This window comes from Lagopus leucura, unplaced genomic scaffold (genome assembly GCF_019238085.1).
Source record: "Lagopus leucura isolate 7727_CA_CO unplaced genomic scaffold, USGS_WTPT01 Super-Scaffold_100008, whole genome shotgun sequence".
NCBI classification, from domain to species: domain Eukaryota; kingdom Metazoa; phylum Chordata; class Aves; order Galliformes; family Phasianidae; genus Lagopus; species Lagopus leucura.
The window spans coordinates 29,523,038-29,529,037 of NW_024962265.1; the positions used below are offsets into that span (position 1 = coordinate 29,523,038).

Below are 6,000 nucleotides of genomic sequence, written 5' to 3' on the forward strand. Positions count from 1 at the left end.
AGGGTAACACCAGTGTTTCATCAAGACAATTTGTGAGAAAGCACTGATCCATAAAAAGAAAATGGATGAAAATATTCACGTCAGCACTACATACACAGATGTAACATGCAGACACTCACATACCTATGGCTGCATGCATAGTTGTTCATAGCTGCATCAAATATAAAATATATTCTAATTTTGCCTACTTCATAGATAATCAAACACAGTATTTTGATCATCCTTTGTCATATCAGTGAACAATTCTGCCAGCCTAAAAATGACAACTTCCACATTCGGTTAAGTTTAATTAGCTTCTCTTAAGAATTTCAGTTGGAGAAACAATCAGAAGTGTCATAAATATAAGCTGTAGGAAAGCAGTATGTTTCTAGAAGTAATGGGTTTTAAAAACAAACAAACAAAGAAATAAAACTCTAAAATAAAAACCTCCTCACAGGGAAGAACTGTTGGTTGGACCTGGTACGGGCTACTGAAACACAGATTGTGCATATTCAACCTTTGAGAGTCCCTCCAACAGTCACTAGGCCTCTGGCACACTGCCTAGCCTATGTGTAGAGATGGGATGGATAGCTGCAGAATAGCAGAGCAGCACCTTCAAGGAACAGAAAGGCAAACAAGCATTCACCTTCCAGCAGCTGCAACCCCCCAATTTATTTCATGACCACAGCCAAGTTCCTACCCAAAGGAACCACGCGCGTTTGGTCCAACCCTCAGAGCCAGAAAGTGATGTTCACAGCTTGTAAGCTGTTTCTGTAGCCTCACCACAGGCTTGAAAATAATCACCATGCTCATATCCTCTCAGCACGAGCTCACTACTCTTCCAGGTAAGGCAGATACGTACAGATGAAATAAAGTGTACCAACGCTGCTGAAAAGCCATGAACCAGCCCTTGTTCTGAAGTACTCTTTATGTAACATGCACATTAGAAACCTCTGAGATTTATGGCTACAGGAGAAACTTTAAGGCATATTATCTCCACATTTGCAAGATAGGCAAATAAAGACAATAAGAACAGTTCTGATATGTATAAAAGCTATTTTCCTCTTCAGCAGTTTGGCAGATAAACCATTTTAGAATTCATTCATACAAAACGTTGCACTAAAGAATCAGTTCAGATGTCAGTAGGAACTAGAGTGCAACTTATTTACAGCAAAACTGAAGTGGAAGGACATTATATAGCAGACTTTAAATAGGTTTTACACATTTTACTATGTTCAGCATGATGGAAGACTGAGAGCATTCCGCAAAGAATTCCTGTAACAGGTAAAAACACGTTTGTAACCAAAGCACTCCATATCATGAGCAGAACCATCTGCAAGGCAAAGGCCAGAACTCACACATATGATGCTATTCAAACTTCAGTCAGGTGAGAGCAAAAGAATCTTTATCTCCTGGATGTTTCAGAAGGGACAGCTACATAACCACAGAACATAAACTTACATCTTCATATTGAGGCTAACTCAACAACCATCACATACTGTGCTTTGAGCACTGTACACTAAAGCACAAAAACCTCACTAAATTCCTAGAGAAGCATTCCCAATCTTGAATATGATCTGAGCCTGAGATAAAGTAGTGATTGCAGCTTTACTGTTTACAAAGAAGGTCTGAAAAACACTCTTTCTTGATCTCTCTCTCAAAGTGATTTTCTGTTTTTGTAAAGACAAATTTACTGTCCATTCTGCCTACTCACGAGTAACTTTAAAGCAAGTGAACCATGGAAAAAATCCTGTATATTTCTTATTTGGTCCATTTACTACTCTAGAACTTACCACATTAGCAACTGTGAGCTACTGAAGAAATGTGCAGAAGCCCAACATTGCGACTTCATGTAAAAGCCTAAAAAGCCCTTCCCCCTCCCACATTTCATCTCCTCTGAGGAAAACAAACAAAAACCTTAATACTCCTAAAATCTCTAAAAGAAGTCACTGGAATCACTTCCAACTCCTCTCCACAGGGCAGGAGCATTTTTGTGCATTTCTAAATACGGCTTCCCAGTTAAACAACAAAAATAAATGCTTAAATTTTGATTTAATCAATTAAATCGCAGCATTTTTTAGTCACTTTGCCATTTCATTCAAGGAAATCACTGCTTACGTTAAGAAGGAAAGAAACTATGGTGAACTGACTAGAGACTTTCCCCATTGCTTTCCCGTGACAAGAAGCTTTGGATGCTCGCCGCTTCACTAAGCTAAACTACCGCTCCCTACGATCCAAAGGAGAGTTAAGCACTCACTACGTTAACGATTCAGAAGTGTAACACGAGCCACGAAGCTAACAGGACTTCCCTTTAAGGTCACCCGAGCCCCAAATCCTTAAGAAGGGTTATTCAATCAGCAGAGCCGTTCCGATCCGTTCAACGACTACGGCTTGAGCGACCATATCGGTTTGTGCACGTTTTCAGGAGGCGGTTCTTCCCGGCGGCAGAGCCCAGGCACTGCTCTTAACGAACCGCTCCGCCCTCCCGCCTTATCGCGTTCTCATTAACAACTCGCGGTCGACTCGCCGCGTGACACAAAAGCATCATGGGAGGGAAGGGAGCGGGATCGGCCTTACCCGAATTGTCCCGTTTCAAAGTTACCAAGGCGGAGACGGGCTGTCAGCGTGGAGCTCCGCGCAGCCCGCCGATGCCGCTCAGCGCTCACGAAGAGCCGCAAGCCGCACACCGCGTTCCCCAAACGGGTCCCGCCGCTCCGCACACAACCGGAGGAGCCGCGCCGATGTCGGTCACTCCACGCAACTTCCGCCAACGCGCGCTCCGGGCCCGCTGGCGGCACGCTTCCCGCCGGACGGAGGAGCTTTGTTCGCCGCTACGCTCCACGTGAACCCGCCGGGGGCCGCTCCTCCTCCCGCCCCGGTAGCACTCCCCTCCGGCCGCTCCGAACAGGCGACCCCGGGGCGCCCCTTTGTCCTCCCGAGGTCGCGCGTCCCGTCCCGAAGACCCCGGGAAGGTTCCGTCGGAGCCGTGCTTGGGTCCCGCCCCCCGGGCCGCGGAGGGAGCGGGCGGGCTCCGAGCGGCGGTGGAGCACCGGGATGAACCCGCCGCTGTTTACCTGGCGCCGCGGCGTCCTCCAGGGCGGTCACCACCATGGAGCGGAGGCTCCGCTTCCCCCGCCCCGCGGAGGGCCGTCAGGGCAGGGCCGGGGCTGGCTCAGCGGCCGCCGGGCCACATGTCCGCGCGGCCGAGGGGCAGCGCCGGCGGGGGCCGCGCGGGGGCACTGTTCTGCCGTCTTCCGCTTCGGGAGGAAGTGAGGAATGAACAGCGTGGCGGCGCGGCCGAGAGAGCATTATGGGAAAGGTCCTCCAGCGCCACTTGAAGGGGGGAGGGGCGGGGGACGGAGGAACACGTGACTCGCCGCCTGGTGGCGGGCGGGGGCGCCTCCTGCTGGCGGCGCGGGTTCGGGGAGCAGTGCAGTGCGGAGCAATGCAGTGTCGGAGTGCAGTGACGTCATCTGAGCGCGACGCGTGAGGGGCGGAACTGCTCCTCCTCCGTGCCGAACATATATATGTATATATGTATATGTATGTATATGTATGTATGTATTTGTATATGTATACGTGCATTTAATAACAGCGGATCTGGGCAGCTGTCTGATGGGGCAGAGTGGGACAAAGTCCCCCTGGGGATAGCGGAGGTCTCCATGTGCTGGGTTACCTGGCGACGGCTGTTGAGGTACACGAAAGCTGTGACAGGCCGGGTACAGGGGCTTTTGGCTGCCAGGCTGCCGGCTGTGTGGTGCTAGGCGGCCACCTGTCTCCGTGCCAGCGTGCTGGCAGCCCCTGGCGTACATACAGGGCTGCTGAGGGCATGCTGGACACGTGGCTCCTGCCCCATGCCTCCCTTGCTGAGAGCATGGCATCGTCAAGCAGAGGGATGTCCAAGCTGGTGTGGGTCAGTGCACGGTCCAGGGCACTGGTGTGTCCCGAATGACCAAAGTAAGGTCTGCACTAGTGTATGTCCATTGGCGACTTTAGTTGCCATGATTACTGACAGAATATTAATTAAGGATTATCTCAGGAGAGCTTGAGTTAAGTCACAGCAGCCTGCAGGGACAGTGTGTAAGAAGAATTACGGAATGAAAGGAAAAGACTTTTCATTAGCAGGCTGCAGAGAAATGTAATAAGAAGCAAGACTGTAGTGATAAGTAGGAAAGCACAGATGGAAGGAGAAAGATAAAATGTCTAAGGTAAGTTTGACTTTAAGGGTTATTAAGGTTAATGAATGCTATCATTTAAATAAAGGAACAAGCTATTTTGAAGGATGGGATGAAAGAAATCCCCATTGCAGGTTAAGAAAGATGACTTTCAGTACTGCATTTTGAATAGACTGAAATCTTGGAAGACCCTCAGACCAGGCACTGAAGCAATTAAGAAAGGGGAATAGTAGGGGAAATCAACTATGTCTTTGATTAGTTGGCCACTGAGGTGAGGTTTGGTTGTAAGGAGGGCATACTATACAGAACTGCTGCATGTTTTTACTTATTGTTGAATTTTTTAATTAAAATTACTACTAAGTCACTTGGGATTCAGAGATGCGTTGGAAACTTTGGTATTCACTGTTTCTGTCCCAAGTCAAAAAGATCTTGCTGTCATCTGCTCATGGTGCACAGATCATATTGCACAGAGGAGCCAGGGAAACTGAAGAGGGGTATCTGTGTGAGAGAGGAATGCAAGAACAAACACTCATCATGTCTAAGGTGCTATCTGTCCTTTTTTTTTGATCTTCTGATTGTGTATCTTACATGTGCAGAACACAGGCATCCCTATCCTTTCCAGCACTGACCTTCATACCTACTCTTACAACTTCAAAATATATTAGTTGAGCTGCTTTGGCCCTTTCTCATCCACCTTTGGAGGTACGTATTGCACATACACACACAATTTACAATTGACAGAAAAACCTGGGACTTTACTGCTGGCAGCCTTGACTTTTTATACATGTCTACAAAGTTCCAGCCCTCAGAGGTTTCCAGTCCTGCTGGGGCTGAAAGATAATGCTCTTTATTTGGATGTCTGCTTCCAGAACCAACTTGTCAAGGGTGAGAAGGCAGTCAGTTCTACTAAAGAAGGAAAGAGTGCGAGCTGTGGCTCCTTCTGCCTGCTCTGTGCATGACAAAAAGGAGAGTGAGTAGTTTAGGTTTTGTACAAGTAGAGGGTTGTGAACTCTGATTTTCTAACTCGTGCAAATCTTATGGTATAGGCACATTCGTAAATTTGTCAGACTGCACTCATTCAGGTACTTGTTAGTATTTTTCTTAAAAATTGAGAAGGGAGAGCGATTTGACCTGAAGGGGTAGATACAATAAATTGGGAATAAAGGTGGACAGGAAGAGAAATATTAGGCTAGGACAAAGTGAATAGCTACAGAAGTAAATCATTACAATTTTGATTAGTGGAAAAACTGGGAGCACCAGATAATTAAGTTGTGTTACTAAATGTATCTTTTATTAAAATGAGACTCTTACTTCAATAATCTTATGATTTTTTAGCCAAGCTTATGTTTTTTTTTTTTACAATTTCATTTTCTTTTTCACACTTCAGAAGTGGTAAAAATGCAGTTTCTTTAGTATGTTTTACCTGCTCTAAGCTTAAAATATTCTTACACTGATGCTAGAGATTGTCCGTAATAAAGGTAGACACCACAACTCATAAATCCTTTCTTAGATTAAAGCTGGGACTAGTGAAGGCAGCTACTACTACCAATTGTCTTTTGTAGCTAGACTTGAGTATAACTGTTTTTGGTCATATTTTCTCCCCCTGTGTCTTTCTAAGAAGGATGGGGGGAGGATGTAGGATGTGAGAGCAGTTTGGTAGTCATCTCATGCCCTGCCAAGGTCAACCCAGCATAAGGCACATATTTTTTAGAAGTAGGAGTCCCCTTTTGTTTGTCCTGTTTTGGTTGGAGTATGTATTCTGGATACATTTTCAGAATTTCCCTATAGAAACAAGAACTAGGAACTTGCCTGAAGCTGATTTTCTTATTGACTGTTCTCTAGCAAG

The 6,000-nt window shown here is 46.4% G+C and overlaps 1 protein-coding gene across 2 annotated transcripts in view; it reads right to left on the minus strand.

The window, feature by feature from the left end:
* Window positions 1-3,149, minus strand: part of SCAF11 (SR-related CTD associated factor 11) — a 41,982-nt gene extending 38,833 nt beyond the window's left edge. The window contains exon 1 of one of the 2 annotated variants that reach the window (XM_042872448.1): window positions 3,054-3,149. The gene's annotated coding sequence lies outside the window, so the exon portion shown is untranslated. Of the gene's footprint in view, window positions 1-2,556; window positions 2,658-3,053 lie in introns of those variants that run through there. The other variant, XM_042872449.1, reaches the window with a different exon arrangement.
* Between the last annotated feature and the right edge of the window lie 2,851 nt (window positions 3,150-6,000).